Raw genomic sequence first — 16164 nt, forward strand, 5'->3', positions numbered from 1 at the left:
CGGTGGCGGGGACAGGCCAGCTGGAGAATAGCCGGCTCCTCTTGGTTCCTCCCGGCAGAGCAAGTTTTCCACCCTAAGGCTCCAGGAATCCCAAGATACCCGAGCTCGGTCTCTGCTCTCTAATTCCTGGGCCCTCGGAGGACAACCACAGCCCGCAGCTGCTCCTCTTCTGCCTGTGACTTGCCTGGGCCGCACGAGCCTCGAAGCCAGTCTAGCCGCTGGCGGGGATGGGTTCTGGCGTCAAGTGCCCCTGGAGGGTTTGAGCGTCCAGCCAGCCAGAGCTGAGAATCGCCCCCTTAAGGGGGCCTCTGATGCGAGGGTTTCTCGACTCATAATAGAATCCTCTGGGGTCTTAAGTAGCACTGATGCCGGGACCCCACTCAGATCCAGATTTAATGGGGGGTCGCTAGACAGCAGGATTTTTAAAACTTCCCAGCAAGTCTGAATTTCTGTCAAGGTTGGATCAGTACTTAAATACTTTTATCGTTTTGTTTTGTTTTGTTTTTGTTTTTGTTTTTGTGGGACCCTCACCAGTGGCCAGGGATTGAACTGGCGCTGCAGAGGCTGGGGGCAGCCTCGCAACCTAGCACTCAACCACTGTGCCACTAGGGGAGGCCCCTTTTATCGTTTTGATTTAAAATGAACCCCGGGAAATCCTGTGCCCTCTGGCCTTGAGTGGCTCACAGGCCTGCCTAGCATCTGCACACAGACAGGACCGACCCTGAAGATCTCAGCACTTGGCAACGTAGCTGAGAGACTGGGCAGCAGAAGTGACCCCGTGTCCCTCCCTGGTGATGACACCACCCCCCGTGGGGCTGACCACATAAACCCTTCACGTGCCTCCTCACTTGACCGTGGCCATAGGGAGTATTTATTGATCCCCAAACTTCCATTTTCTCATCTATAAATGGATTTTCTGGCTTTGGGGGTCAACCCAGACCTGGCTCAGGGTCTTTCTACCTTACCTGCATTCCCCAAGCTAGGAGTCCCTTGTAGGTGACCCCGCAGGGGTGACAAACCACGAGGTCAGGTTCTCGCTCTTGAGCAGGCTTGTCGGAAAGGCAGGTATTGGCCTCAAGAGCAGAGCAGCTGGGGTGAGCCCTGGGCAGATGCAGGTGGGGTGTCCCTGCCGCAGCCCTTGGTGTATGCAGAAAACTCCCAGCTGTGTTTCAAGGTCAAAAGGTCACCGCTTCTCTGTTCCCCCTGGGTGGTGGCCTGGATTTCACCCAACTGTGGCAGCATCTCCAGACCGTGCCCCTTGTTCCGGCACCCCGCAACCCCACCTTGCTGAGTCACCTGAAAAGCACAGCCAGCGCCACCTAGGAGCCGCAGACATGGGGGCACGCCTGCAGAGTGTCAGCGGGCGAGTCACCGAGTTTCCCTTCAGTCACGACTCAGCGGAGCTGGCTAAGGTAACTGCGTCCATCTTGGAATGTCTTGTCACATTACCTCTAACTGGGAGAAGCGTGTGTGCGCACATCTGTGTCTCAGTGTCTGTGTTCATGTGTGTGCACATGTGCATGTTGCCTGTGTGCATATGTCTGTGTACTTATGATGTGACTATGCATGTATGTGCCCATGTTTGTCTTGTATGTGTGCCTGTGTCTGTGTGTGTGTGCCTATGTGCAGGTGCACACCTGTCTGTGTGTGCGTGTGTGTGTGCTCATGAGGTCTGAGCCATAGCTCCGGGAATCCCATAGCAGGGATGAGGTCAAGTTTCACTTACAAAAGCCCAAGGCAAAGCCACTGGCAGGCACGCTGCAGACAGAGCTCACGCCATGCACACACAGCCATACACACTCACACAGGGCCTGAGCACCCCACGCCCCCCACACATTCAGCTGCTGGGTGGCAGGAGGCTCAGGGACTCGAGGTTTGGGGCCCACATCCTTTGGCTAAGCCTGTTGTCCAGCCCACTCCTGCCCACTGCTGCCCTCAAGGAACTTCTCGGCAGCAGAGCTGGGAGGCTGGGAGGGGCCAGCTCTGAAGCTCTCCCAGCCCGAGGGACACCCTGCGTCTCTGGCCCCGGTCGGCCAGTCTCCTGCACCTGCCAGGCCAGCTGCTCTCCCGGGAGGGGAGGGCTCTGTGCAGGACCAGGCTTCCACCAGCACCCTCGGGCCACCCTGGGACCCGGCAGAGGACTCATCCCAGAGCCGCCCCTCCGTCCTGTTCGCCCCTGTGGTAGGGATGGTCCTGGGCATCCATTGCTCCTGGCCAGAGAAGAAAGGGATGGAGCGTTTCCTTCTGCAGGCGGCACGGGAGCTCCTCACAGTGCCTCGGGCGCCCCCTTGTGGCAAAGATGCCAGGCAGAGCCTCTGGACACCTGAGGGCCAGGTGCCTTCCTGACGCCTAAAGAGGGGAGGGAGGCAGGGGGTATGGGCACAGCCTGCCGCCCCTCCCCTCCCGTCCCCAGGATCCTGGGCATTTGAGGAAGAAACCTGCATTTGGGTGCTGTCACCTTGCAGATCCCCTGGGTACCTGGAAACACATCCCGAGAGCAGAGGCTTCCTCGGGTTTCACTGGGCGCCAGCCAGAGGCTAGTCTATCCCTTTCACAGCAACCACCTGCGGGAGCACTTCCAAGTCCTCTTGCTGCAATTTCTAGATCAGGTGGGGCTCTGGGGGCGGGGTGCATAATCCTCTCCCCTTCCAGAGACAAACAGGTGGGACAGGAAGCGCTGACCCTGGCCCCAGGCCCCTCCACACCCTCCCACCCCACAGAGGCACGCTTGGATCCCCAGGAAGAGAGAAAGAAGTATCTTCTCCCCATTGTCTGCTCCAAGCAGGAGTCATAGGAGAGGGAGTGCCCACGTGGCTCTCACCCCGCGGCAGCCTGCCCTAAACCCCTCTATCCAGGACACCTTCAGCGAAGGAAATGTACGTTGCAGAGCTGCCAGGAGGAAGGGGGAGCCCACAGCCCCCGAGCCCAACTCCCAGTCCATTTGTGCACATGGCCCCCTTGGAAGCAGCGACCACGTTGCATGTCATGCTTCTTCTCTGCCCTTTTACTGCACAGACTCGCTGGCCGAGGTCATCAGCCGTGGAAATAGTCTTTTTTTTTTTTTAAAGATTTATTTATATATGCATATAAGAGCTGGGGTGCAGGCCAGTGGTGCAGAAGGGTGAGAGGATTCACCAGAGACAGAGTGGGGAGCAGAACAGGTGGATTGACTGAAATACACTGTTGAGACAGGAGAGGTCTGCTGCACCCTGTGGGTCAGCTCCCTGGCTGGGGATCGAACTTGTGCTGCAGTGGCTGCAGATAGCTTCATAGTGCTGAGACTCAAGCCCTGCGCCACCAGGGAGGCCCCTTGGAAACAGTCTTAACCGCTGCAGGGCACGCCAGCCGCTGATGGTCCTGCCATTATGTGCCCATCCTCAAGCGGAAATGTCTGTTTTTATTGCGGGAGGCCGGCCCACAGGGCTCAATCACTCCAGCCTCTCAGCAGCCCGCTTCTCAGCTTGGGGTGAGGTTATCTCAGGCACATGTGCACTGACACACGGGCAGGCCCGCGTGGGAGCAAGTGCGTGCACGTGTGTGCGCCTGCGTCCTTACACCGGCCCTGAGCAGGCTGCACTCCCCAGGGCTCACCGGAAGAATCACAGCACCGCTCACGACAGCCAAAACCGGTGGAAATACCCCAAATGGTCGACTGAGGAGTGGCTGAAGCAAAGGGCGTCCGTCGCTACACAGGAGCGCTGCTCAGCCGTGAGGCGAGGCGGGGCGCCGACTCCCGCTAATGTGGGTGGGCCTTGAAGTGGTCTGAAGTGGGGGGAGCCGCACGCCATCATGAGAAACATCCAGAACAAGTAAGTTCAGAGATTGGCAGTTGCGGGAGGAATGTGAATTTTATCTCAATGGAAAAAAGTCACACAAATGACTCCTAGCCTGGCTCTCACACAAATTAGGCCTTTCTGTCAAATGACTTGTTCCATTTTGCTGCCTGCTGTCCCGCCCTGGAGGGCTCCCCCACCTTTGCTGCAGACTTTGGCCTTTGTGTTTTTTGTGGGTTTTTTTTTTTTTAATTTTCAAACCAGGCCCCGAAGAAACAAAAGTCCTAGAGGGGCCAAGCGCCTTTGAGATTCCAAGAAACACCCAAAGGAAAGTTGAATCCATCTCTGCTGGATGTTAATCCAAAAACAGAGGGTTTATTTGTCTCCTTAAGCCAGACCAGGAGCATAAATCCCTTTAATTCCCCTCCGCGGCTGTCAGGTAACCTCCCACAGGAAATGAGGTAGGAAGCAGCCCCACGTCCTCACCCCACAGCACGGAAACTTAAAAGAGCTGGGAGCCCCCACCTGCTGACCCATGACTGGGAGACACCCCCTCCTTCCCTGCTGGACGCACCCACAGCCAATATCGGCTGTCACGTGACCCTGTGACCCTATGCCTCATCATTTGACCTTGACTCTCAGGCAGGAGAAAGGCTAGCACCCCAACACCATCACGGGCTCTGTCTGGGAGAAGCTCCAGGGAGCCCCCACGGTAGTTGTGCTGGCTGGTGGCTAATCTCCATTCTGGCCCCTGCTACGCCGTTTTCGGTGACTTTAGTTGGTTTGGGTACTATTTTTTTTTAAGATTTATTTATTTTTATACAAGAGCTGGGGTGCAGGCTAGAGGTGTGGGGGGTGAGAGGATTCACAAGAGACAGAGCGGGGAGCAGAACAGGCAGACTGACTGAAATACACTGCTGAGGGGAGCAGTGGGGAGCCAGGAGAGGTCTGCTGCGCCTGTGGGATTCTCGCAGGCCGGCGGGATTGAACCCGCACTGCAGAGGCTGCGGACAGCTTCACAGCGCAGCGCGCAACCTGCTGTGCCAACGGGGAGGCCCAGGTTTGGGTACTTTTAACTTCAGTGGCAGAGACGGAACCATCTAATTTATCAGCGGGGGTTTTGCTGTCTCCGGAGCGGGAGCTGCGGGGTGGTGGGAAGCAGGGGCAGGCCGGTGGCCGGGTGGGGCCCAGCGTCTTTCACTCCTGCTCTGCCTTTCTGGCTGCCCCCCTCAGGGCTGCGAGGTGGCTGCCGCTGCTCCAGCCATGGACTCCAGACTCCCCGAGGGCAGGAACAGCCAGGAAGACCTTTCCAGAAGACCTTAGCCGTTTCCCCACTCTCACTGGCTGGATGGACTCACGTGCTCCTTCCGGAGCCAATCACTGGCCCAGGGAACAGGTTCTCAAAGTGTGGCTCCCGCCGCACCCGCGTCGCTGGAGCTTATTAGAATCGCAGGTTCTTGGACCCCATCCCAGAACCACTAAATCAGAACTCTGGGTGTCAGCGTCGGCAAAGCACGTTTATTAAGCGGCACTTTATTAGTTAGCGTAATTACCCTGCTTTGCCCGCTAAGATGAATCTAACAATACCTAATGCGATCTCCCAGGGAAACAGAGATTTCCTAAACGAAAGTTCCTGAGTTTACAAAATGAAAAGTACGTCCTTTTCTGCAATAACATCTAGGCTGAACCTGAAATGCTATTTGTTTTCTTCAAACTGCATTGTAACAGGCTCTCGGGTGTCCTTGCGAGGACCCCGGTTCTGACTCAGCATTTGGGGGTATCCGCCATGATCTCCTGCTGTGGAACAACCCCCCACACACTCCGCAGCTGAGCACAGCAGCTGCTCCGCTCGCTCCCAGCCCGAGGCGGGCGAGCCAGGCCGGGCCCCAGCCGGGTGGTCGCCATACGGAGCCCGTGAAAACACACGGTCCTGTTAAATTTTAATTTCAAAAAGGCCAACTTAGAGCTGAGCAACAGATCGCTTTTGAAACAGCAAGTCGTTTATTTTAAAGACAGGCTGTCCCAGCAAGGGCTTGCGCCGCGAGGCGTTCCCGTCGCTCACATGGGATTCGAGCTGAAGAGGGCGCGGGGGCTTGTCTGGCCCGGCTCCCGGCTCCTGGAGTCGCTGCGCGGCCACGGCCTCCGGTCACTGACTTGCTGGCCGGCGTCTCCCTGCAGGCACCCACCCCTGGGGGCTCGCCCTGGCTTTTGACAAGATGGCAGGGACCTGCCAAGGGTGCGGGAGGAGAAGCCGCCAGGGGGCCGGCCTGAAGTCAGGCAGCGTTGAGGCTGCACCCTCGTTTCCCTGGGGGTGCCTGCAATGCCCGCCTGATGGGGCTCTAGAAATTCTGACCTCGTGGCTTGAGGCAGGGCCTTTGGGGCACACCCTATCCGTCCAACCACCGACAGAAGTGGAGACTGAGGTCAGCTGTGGGCAGGAGGGGTGAGAGCACCCTCTGGGTGGGGATGCTGGGGCCCTGGGGGGAAGAACAGGCGGGTGGGGGGCACCCATGATGTTCAGGGCTCCACGGGGAGGAACCCCAGGAGTCTGTGCTGGATGCTCCCCGCCCTTCACCTTGTCCACCCGATCTGAGTCTTTATGCTGTCGTGGAACTGTAATAGTGAGTGGAGCCTTCCTGAGCTCTGTGCGTCTTTTTTTTTTTTTTTTTTTAAAGATTTATTTATTTTTGGCATAGAAGAACTGGGGTGTAGACCAGAGGTGCAGAAGGTAGGGGTGAGATGACCCCCCAGAGACAGACTGGGGAGCAGAACAGGTGGATCCACTGAAACACACTGCTGAGGGGAGCAGCGGGGAGACAGGAGCGGTCGCCCGGGCCCTGCGGGTAGCTCCCTGGCCAGGGATCGAACTCAGGCTGCAGCAGTGATAGGCTGAGACCAGCCACCATGGAAGCCCCTCTATGAGTCATTCTAAGTGAATTGTTATGCCTGGGGGTTGTGGTGGGACCCCCAAAGGCAAGCCAGCTGGTCAGAAAGGAGCGTGGCCCCAGGACCCCCAGCTTTGCGGCTGATGTCTGCATCGAGGGCGTCCCAGATTGTATGGTGTGCCAAACCCCATTACCTGCCATTTCTGTCGCATTCTATTGGCCAGAGCAACCCTGAAGATCAGACCCAAGGGGGTGCAGAGTGCAGTCACCCCCGACTAAGGCTGGCAAAGTGGCACCGATGTCGCACCGTTGAGGAACTAGCCACTGGGTTTTGCAATTCCCTCAAGCGGCCACGCGTGCTGGGGCCCTTGGTGGCCTGGCCTCCCCACTGGACCTTCACTGCAAGCTCGCAGGGGCTGGGGCGCGGCTGCTTGCTTGTCTCCCAGGCCTGCTGCCTATCAGGGAGCTGGCGCAGAGGGGGAGGTCCGCGTCCGATGAATGAATACTTGAATTAATTAACCTGAGTCACTTCTCAAGCTCGGCTGCGCATTAGAGCCACGTGGGAGGTGGGGTGGGGCTCCAAGCGCCCAGTGTGGGCTGAGCCTGAGAGCAATTCATTCCCAGCTAGGGTGGGGGAACTCAGGCGTTTTAAAAGCCTCCCACGTGCTCTCAGCGGTCAGCCGAGGTGGAGCACCACCAACAGACAGAATTGGACACCCCGGAGCTTCCGCCCGCAGGCCAGCGGCCAGGCTGAGGCGGAAGGCAGCGGTGGAGACCGGCATGGAAATCCGCAGAAACGGTGAGTTGGGACAGAAAGATGCAAGGTTGTAAAAGAGCCGGGGGCGGGAAGCGGGCCCTGGGGTCCGGCCCGGTGCTCTCCGGTGCTCGAGGCGCTGTCAGCTCAGAGGGGAACGTTCCATCCTTTGGAAGCGACCCAGGGCCCACGAGAGAGGATGGATTGAGGAGACGCGGTGTGTCCACCGCCGGGAATACTACGCAGCTGTGCAGAAGGAGGGTGACCGCTGATGTCCCAGGAGGGCCCCGGTGTGGCGTGTAGCAGAACAGTGACAAAGACAGATAGCGAGAGCTCGCTCAGGTGGGCGAAATAAGGAATCCAAGCAGGCGAATGATAAAGCAAAACACTTAGAAACACGCGTACGGCCGCTTGGCTGGCCACACACGCATCTCGCGGGTCTCAGATGCCGATCAAATCCCGGCACCTGCCTCGTCCCAGGAGGCGCCTGAGGCCGCCCGCCCTTTACCCGGGCCCGCCAGGGCAGCATCTGTGGATTTCTGTCACCAAGAGCAGCTTTGCTCCTCCAGCACTTCACAGAACAGACACAGAACGGACTCTTTTGTGTCTGCCTTCTCTGACCCAGCACAAAGCCAAATAATTATACTTAGGCGACTGGAATATTCCGTGCAGTCTGTGCGCTCGAGGCTTCTGCATTTGGAATCTTTGTGTTGGGGTTCAAAATAGCTTTGTTTGGCCGTGCACGTCTCTCCTGCCTCCCTGCCTCTCCCTGCAGGCGCCAAAGACCCTGTTACAGAGGGAACTTCAAGAGGATCCCTGAGCCTGGGCCTCAGAACCCCCCCAGGATCAGGGTGAAGACACAGGCCCCAGCGACCCCAGGATGGAGCCGTGGCCAGAGGCCCGGAGACCGTGCAGTTTAGCTCAGAAAACAGGAGCAGGAGGACTCCGGGACATCGGGTACGTTCATCTCCTTCTGCAGCCGGGCTCCAGCCAGCATGTTCTGGGGTGAACCCACTTCCAGGATGGTTCTGGTTATCACCAGGTTGAGTACTGTGAAGCTGTGGGATTGAGGGCCCCCCTCCCTGCCGGCTGTGTGGGGGGCCAGTCTTTGCTCCTCGAGGGTCCCCAGGCTTCCCGCTCCAGCAGTGGTCGGTCAAATCCCCACACACTCAAATCTCTCTGCTCCTTTTTCTGACTTCAGCTGGAAAAAAATCCCTACTTTTAAGGGCTGATGGGATTAGATCCCCACACCACCAACAATGCCCCAAACTCCCTCGTTTACCATCTCTGCCGTCAGCTATCTGCAAAGTCTCTGCCATGTGCACCGCTTGGGAGTCCAAAACCGCTCCAGATTGGGTAATCCATCAGAAGGCCTCATAGAGGGGCCTCCCTGGCAGCCAGGGAATCTCAGAGCTGTCACCACTGTGGCCTGAGTTTGATCCCCGCCAGGGAGCCACCCACACGGCGCAGCAGACCTCTCCTGTCTCCCCGCTGCTCCCCTCAGCTCCCCTCAGCAATGGATTTCAGTGGATCTGCCTGTTCTGCTCCCCACTTTGTCTCTGGTGAATCCTCTCACCCCCCACACCTCTCGCCTGTACCCCAGCTCTTGTATGCATAAATATATAAATAAAATCTTTAAAGACTCATAGAACGGGGGTGGGGGGTGGGTGGAGGGTCGGAATCCGTCATACTCACGGGCATGGTTTATGACACAGGACACAGATTAAGTCCAGCAATGGGAAGCGGCATGTGGGGCAGGTCAGGAGAGACCAGATAGGAGCTTCTAGAGGCGGCTCCCCGTGGAGGTGGGGGACAGAATTTACTCTCTCAGCAGCCATCCGAGTGTTGCCAACCAGGGCACTCACCTGAGCCTCGGTGTCCATTTTCACTGGCCGCAGCCTCATAGACAAAGCTGACTGTCCATGTGACCCTCCAGAGGTCAGACCAATGCCCCACAAATGCCCCCCACCAGAAACCACACTGGACACAGGCCATCTGGCTCGCCCAAGGCCCCCAGGTTAACGAAGACACTCTTATTGGGCAGAACCTTCCAAGGACTCAGAGGTGACCTTCCAGGAGCAGAGGGCAAAGGCCCAGCCCTTCTCTGAGCAAGGCTAACCCCTTGCCACACCCCATGCGACCAACATCTCGCAGGGTAGTGAGTGGCCATCTTTGGGGGGATGTTGGGGGTGTTATTCTACTGACCACAGCGAGTGTTAGTTTTCCAGACTCCATGGAGCAGCATTTCCCAGAGTGCGCCCCTGGGAACCCAGGTCCGATCAGATGGTGCTGGCGAGGTGGGTCCTGTGGTCACGTAGCTTTCAGAGCTGTTGTCCTTCCTCTGCTCCCTCTCAGAGACCCCATGGGCTGCAGTGGAGGCCGGGGTGGGGGGGGTCCTGCCCTGTGGCACCCATTTAACCACGTCACCACACTTAACCAAGGAGTCCTCTTTTCATGCAATCTTTGGGGGGGGTGGACCTGCACCTCGAGCAAGCCTTGTGCCCCAGCACCTTGCCTCTGACCCCCCGACCTCCTCTCCTCCTGTCCGGATCTGAGCGTCTTTCCTGTGCACCGAGGTTGGGGGGGAGGTGTCGACAGAGCCCGGCCACTTTGGACCCCGACCCCAAGCTTTCTGCCGTGTGACTCTGCACAAGTCTCTGGGCCTCTGGGTCTCCTCACCCGTCAGATGGGCGTCAGGCCGTTCCCTCCCCGAGCAGGGTGATAGGTGCACGACGCATCTGGCTCATCCACGTGGGGTGACTGTGGCTGTCAACGTGGCGTTTGAGCTGTGAGAATGAAATGTTCTCTGCAGCCATCCCCATCGCTGATCCGTCCACACCCTGTCCAGCGGGCCCACAAGGCATCTCCCAGGGTGCCATGGCTTTGGCCCAGGGACATGGAATGTGGCTGGACTGGGTGCCAGGCGCTGGGCACCCTTTCTGGCTCGTGTAACCAACCAGGAGGGGAGAGGGCAAGTGACCATCCGGGGCCACCAGCTGGTGGGCAGGGCAGCAGGCATCATCTCCCGGCCTGTGTGCCCCAGGGGCCTCGTCCTTGTTCCTGCCTGTCCTTGGCCTGACACACAGATGGGCACCATCTGGTCCAGCAGCCTTTGGTCCCAAAACCCCATAGAAGGGCCTGGAGCTCTGGAAAGACACTGCTTCAAAATGGAGAGCCCAGGTGGGCCCCCCAAGGGAACCCTACTTCCAAGAGGCCCCTGGGAGTCCAGCCATGGAGCTCCGCCCACCCCCATCTCCCGTCCCCTTCCCCAGGGCCGGGGAAACAAACACAGAAGGGGGTCCCTCCTCCCACTTCTGTCCTCCTGGCCTCCTCCTGGTCCCCACCTTCCACGCCACTCACCGCCCCCCCACCCCTTAGACTTGGTCCAGGCTGGGTCTTTACTGCCATCTAGTGGCCCCCACATTCTCTGCAGGAGGCACGCCCCCAGCCCTGGAGGGGGGTTCATTCTCTGGTGACAATCTCAGCAGCAGGGGGAGGGGACGTGGGGAGGGGGGAGAGCTTCATAGGTTGCATCTTAACCCCTTGCGCCACCAGGGAGGCCCCATCTCTTTCTGCCACTTCCTAGAAAATGCTGCCCCCCTGCCTGCTCCCCGCCTCTGTGAGAACAGCCCCCCTCGAGTCCTGTCGAGTCCTGTGCTCTCCCTGGGTCGCAGCCGTCCGCAAGGCCTACACAGGCTCCCGGGGCCTGGGCTGGGGAATGTTGTCAAGAGCAAAATGGAGGGGACAGGGGCCTCTCTGGTGGTGCAGGGCCAAGCTTCAGCTCAATGAAGCTATCGCCAGCCACGGGGGCACGAGTTCAATCCCCGGCCAGGGAGTGACCCACAGGGCGCAGCGGACCTCTCCTGCCTCTGCTGCTCCCCTCCCCAGGGGATTTCAGTCAATCTGCCTGCTCTGTTCCCCACTCTGTCTCTGGTGAATCTTCTCATACACACACCCCCATCTCTGGCCTGTACCCCAGCTCTTGTATGCATAAATAGATAAATCTTTAAAGAAAAAAGAGGGAGTTGGGAAGACAAGACAGGCCTCTCATCATTCTCCCGCCAGGGGCTAGTCCCCGCAGTCCCGGGTACAGCCGCATCAGCATCTCAAGTCACCCAGGGAGCCAGCAGCTGCCAACAAAACCAAAGCAGCTTCTGAAGCCCATGCGAGACCCCGCAGTGTCGCGAGAGGGACGCCTTCTTCAGGGAGGCCGCGGTCAGCCACTGAGCGGTCCTGGCCGGAAGTCAGCAAGGCCCGAGACCCTCATCCGGACCATCAGCCGGCAGGCTTCCTTGGGGCAAGTCTGTCCCAGGCAGAATATAAGTAAGTCAAGTGTGTCTGGAAGCCCTTACAAACAAGAAGATGGGGGGGAAACTATGATGGTCGCCCCTCTGCCAGGACCCACTGCGGAGCTCAAGGCAAGTTCTGCTTCCTAGCAGAAGTGGGAGCCCTCAGGCACCTGCTGTGCTGAGTGACAGGCAGAGCAGCGAGGGAGAGAGGATGCAGCCGGCCTGCTCAGCCAGCCCCTCCCTTCCCGCCCCCTACCCGAGTGCATTCTCGGGGAGTAATGGAATCCAGCACTTGCCAAGGAATCAACAGGAGGGAGGACAAATTTCTAGAACACATACACGCTACTCATTCTGTAGCTGCTGCTTTGAAAGAAAGATGCAAGAAGAAACAGCACGAATATTATTGCGTGACATTGACCTTGAGACTGTGGCGATGGGGGAGTTTTCTTTTCAAGCTGCACTGAAAATTAAAAAGGTAAGCAACAGTGGATGCAAAAGACCCTTGAATAACCACGCCAGAAATACTGCACTGATGTCTTCCGGGGTCAAACCCCCGGGTACACCATCGTGGGTGTACAGCCGTGAGATTCTACTCCAGGGCAGGTGACGTTACTGTCACAGGGAGGGGGAAAAAAACCGTCCGCTCTTGGGAACTTACTCGCGCCAGGCACAAAATGTTTCATAGACAGGATTGCGTGTCGCCCCGCCTAGGAGCGAGGGCTCAGCACACCCACCTACGCGTGAGGAATCAGACTGAAACAGAGAAGTTGAGCGACTTGGGGAAGGCCCCCCAGCTCACGAGCAATGTAGCCGGTTTGAAATTTGGACTTGTCAGTCCAGGTCAGCGTTCTGCGTTCTTCCACCTCGCCCCAGAAAGTAGGTTAAGGCACTTTCCCCCTAGTGGACATGATTTAGGCAATGTGTGTGGCTACGAATTGTTTTTTTGCAAGATGACAAGGTTGTCCCTCCTCCCAGCCCCATCAGAAGCCCCTGCAGCTCTGGGTGCAAACCCCCAGGGACTCGGGCCACCCGCAAGTCAGTCCCAGTTCTGCTCCTCACTGCAGGGGTGAGACAGGATAAGCGCAGGCCTGGGGTCCACGAGCTACTTCCCACTCTGCCCCCCCCGACATCTTCACATACAGAGCTGAGCGGAGGAAATCCTACGGGAACCGGCCACCCGCCCGCCACCTAGATTCTACTGTGAGCGTGTCTTACCTGCTTCACCTGCCTGTCCCTCCACCAGTGCATCTGATTTTCCACGCATGTCAGAGGAGACAGCTGTCATCAGAGCCCGTCCCCTACCTAACCCACCTCGCCCATCACTAGCGGGAGCTCTGTACTTATTTACCGTATTTGTTTCTTTTGTGGCCAAGTTTACACAGTGAGATGGTCAGATCTTGAGTTTTGGGCAGAAGGCAGATGCTGACAAATCCACGCCCTGTCCTCCCAGACCTCCCTCACACTGTAGGGCACAACTGTTACCCCCAAAGGTAAAATGTAGATGAAATGGCTGGTTTTCCGAAAGAAGCTGAATTACTGAAATTGACTTAGGGATGGCAAGCTTGAATGAAACTATTATTAAAAAAGCAAACCCATAGCATAAGTTTCCCTGTCTCTCACTCCCAGAACACCAAGGAACACATAATACTTAACTTAAAAAAAAAACCCAAAAAACTTGTTTCAGGAAAAAAGAGGGCTGGAGGAGGAGCAGGACCAGCCAGTAAGCTAGAACCAAAACCAGGCAAAGATGGGAGAAAAAGGAAAAATAAAATCACTTGTGAACGTGGATGCAAGATGCAAAACATGTAAATTACATAATGGCCAATTTAGCTCTGCGGACATCAAACCACACTGAAGCTTAGCGGGGCAGCTGGCTCAGCTTTGCCGGAACAGCCCCCAGAGGGCCTGGTGCTCGGCCCGGAAGCTCTGGGCCTTTGCCCTGAGTTCAGATTCTTCCCTGCCACCTGCCCACTCGCATCCCTACCCGGGGGCTCCAGGTCTCATTTGCAAAACGGAGATGGCAACAGCTGTCCCTGCTCCAGGTGACCACTGCCGGGATAAAACAGTGCACTTTGTAACCCTCCCATGTTGTAAGTGCCCCTACCTAGTGCTGCCGAGAAAGGGGAGAAGCTGCTGTGGGTCCAGCTTTGTGAAGCCAAGGCAGAATGCTCTCCTCCCCAGAAAAGGGATGCTGGGGGGACACTTTTCCGGCGACATCGTGGTCATCAAATGCCAGTGTTAGGGGGAAAAGGCTGTCCTAAAGCTGATTCCATGCAGGCTTTGTGGACTCCACCCCCACCCAAATCCCATCCCCACCCAAGGGAAGGTGGCTGGGACCTGAGGGTGAGGTTCAGCAGCCAGGTTGGTATAAAGCCAGACACGTGGGCTTTGGGGGGGGGTCCCCCATTTTGGCTCTCCGCCAGCTCGCAGCGTCCGGCCAGCTCGGAGAGTGACTTTGGGTTTCCAGGTCGGCGGATCGGGTAGGACGCATTAAAGACTTTATTTCCCTATTTTCTCCCTGAGTTGTCCATTTTCCTTATTTCCTTTTCCCTTGTACATAAACCTTTTATGAACCTTTTGTGTGTCCTGCCGTGGAGTATTCATAAGTCCCTTGTAAGCGCGCGGGTGAGGACCCACAGCCAGGCGACCCGTTCAATATGGGGGCTGCCCTGTAACAGCAGGACTGCCAGGCCCCCTAGAGCGGATGTCCTGCCGGGTGGGTCCAGAAGGCGGCCTGTCTGCTGCACCCGGGGCTGGCACCAGCCCCTCCGCCCCCGAGGGGCACAGGAGACTCCGAGGGTGGCAGGCCTTCCCAGGTCGCTCTGGGCCGCACTGAGTCACAGGTTGAAAGGGAAGAGGTGTCTCCCTGCGAGGAGCTGCCACCACCGGGGGCCTCTGGCATGGGGTCAACCATGGGGCATGGGGTCACCCACGGGGCATGGGGTCACCCACGGGGCATGGGGTCACCCACGGGGCAAGGAGAGGCGCTCTCCAAACCCAAGTCGTGGGTGCCATGCATTGGTGATGGCTGCCAGCGCGCACAGGTCCTGCTCCAGGTGTGGGTTGCTCCAGGTGTGGGTTGCTCCAGGTGTGGGTTGCTCCAGGTGTGGGTTGCTCCAGGTGTGGTTGCTCCAGGTGCGCACGCTGCAGCCCCAGGGCTCGGCCTCCCGGCTTGGGGAGGCCGGTGGCCCGGGCCTGCAAACCGCCCTGCTCGCGATCGTTGGGGGTGGGGTGGGGTCGCCGTTTGTTCTTTCACACGGGTCGCGGGGTGACTCTCAGGGAACGGGCCTCGCGCTCTCACAAGCCGGCTTCGGGGAGCAGGCGCGCCCTCCCGCACCCGCGCGCGCCTCGCGCTTCTCTTTTTCCGCCGCGTTCAGGAAGCGCTGCGGCCCCTTTAAGACGCCCTTGGAGGACCCAGCGCGCCAGGGTCGGGGGCGCTCGGGGACGCTCTAGCTGCCGCCTCGGTGGTGGGGCCTGACTTCCGCCGGAAGTGCGTTCCCGCGGCCGCGCGGCGGGCCGGCGGGCGGGCGGGCGGGCGAGCGAGCTGGGGGCGCCGCCGCGTGCTCCGGGGCGTGCTGGGGGCGCCCCTGCCGCTGGGCCTGGCCCGGGCGCGACGAGCCGGCGGCGGGAGCGCGAGGCCCCCCAGGCGCCCCCCCGAGGCCCCCCCAGCTCCCAGCGCACCCCGGGGCCCGGACGCCAGAGGCCGAGGGAGCGCGGGGCCGCGGACGCCCCCAGTCCCGGCGGGGAGGCCCCCGGGCCCGGGGGGGGCGGGGGGGCCTGGCGCGCGCCGCCCTCTCCCCAGGCTTCCTCCGGAGACGAGCGCCCGCCGGGCCGCCGCGACGGAGCCTCCGGCCTCGACCCCGACCTGCGGGCGGCCCGGGTATGTGGGGCGCGGGCGGGGTCCGGGCGCTGGTCTGGGGAAAGGCTCCTGTGTGGCTGGACCCGCCCAGCGGCGGGCGCGGCCCCGTACCAGGCAGCCCCACCCTGACCTACAGTAAATGCCCGGGAGTCTGTCCCGGGCTGGAATTTGCAGTAACAGGTGTGAACATTCTAGCAGCAGCTTGATGGTCATGTATGATACTGCAAACAGCGCGCGCCCGGCCCGGCGCGGGCGGCCCCTGGGCAGCTCTGGCGGGCGTGGAGGGGCGTTGTTCATTCCGTCCGCCTCGGCGGGTACCCGGGCCGCACACCATGTGAGGTGTTGGTGCACAGCGGCCATCGGCACGGTCGTGGCCCGGGTTCTGGGGGAGCTACGGTTTCGGAGACAGGGTTAAGTGAGCGCACTGCAGAGGTTGGGGGGCTGAATGCGCTGGAGGGAGGCACAGAGCTGTGAGAGCGGCCCTCCCGAGGATGCAGATGGACGCTGGGAGGCTTCCCCAGGTGGGGCCCCGGCGCTGAACTCGGACATGCTGGGTAGGACTTCATGGTGACGGGCAGAGCCACATGTGCAAAGGGCCAGTGGC

The 16164-nt window shown here is 59.2% G+C and overlaps 1 non-coding gene across 1 annotated transcript; it reads left to right on the top strand.

Moving 5' to 3' along the window:
- Nucleotides 1-15610: 15610 nt before the first annotated feature.
- On the top strand, nucleotides 15611-15793 carry LOC119233169 (small Cajal body-specific RNA 16). Its single transcript, XR_005122320.1, has one exon. It is a non-coding gene; the product is annotated as a small Cajal body-specific RNA 16 (non-coding RNA).
- The last annotated feature ends 371 nt before the right edge of the window (nucleotides 15794-16164 follow it).

This window comes from Talpa occidentalis, unplaced genomic scaffold (genome assembly GCF_014898055.3).
Source record: "Talpa occidentalis isolate TD23 unplaced genomic scaffold, MPIMG_talOcc4v2.1 talOcc4.7, whole genome shotgun sequence".
Taxonomy (NCBI): domain Eukaryota; kingdom Metazoa; phylum Chordata; class Mammalia; order Eulipotyphla; family Talpidae; genus Talpa; species Talpa occidentalis.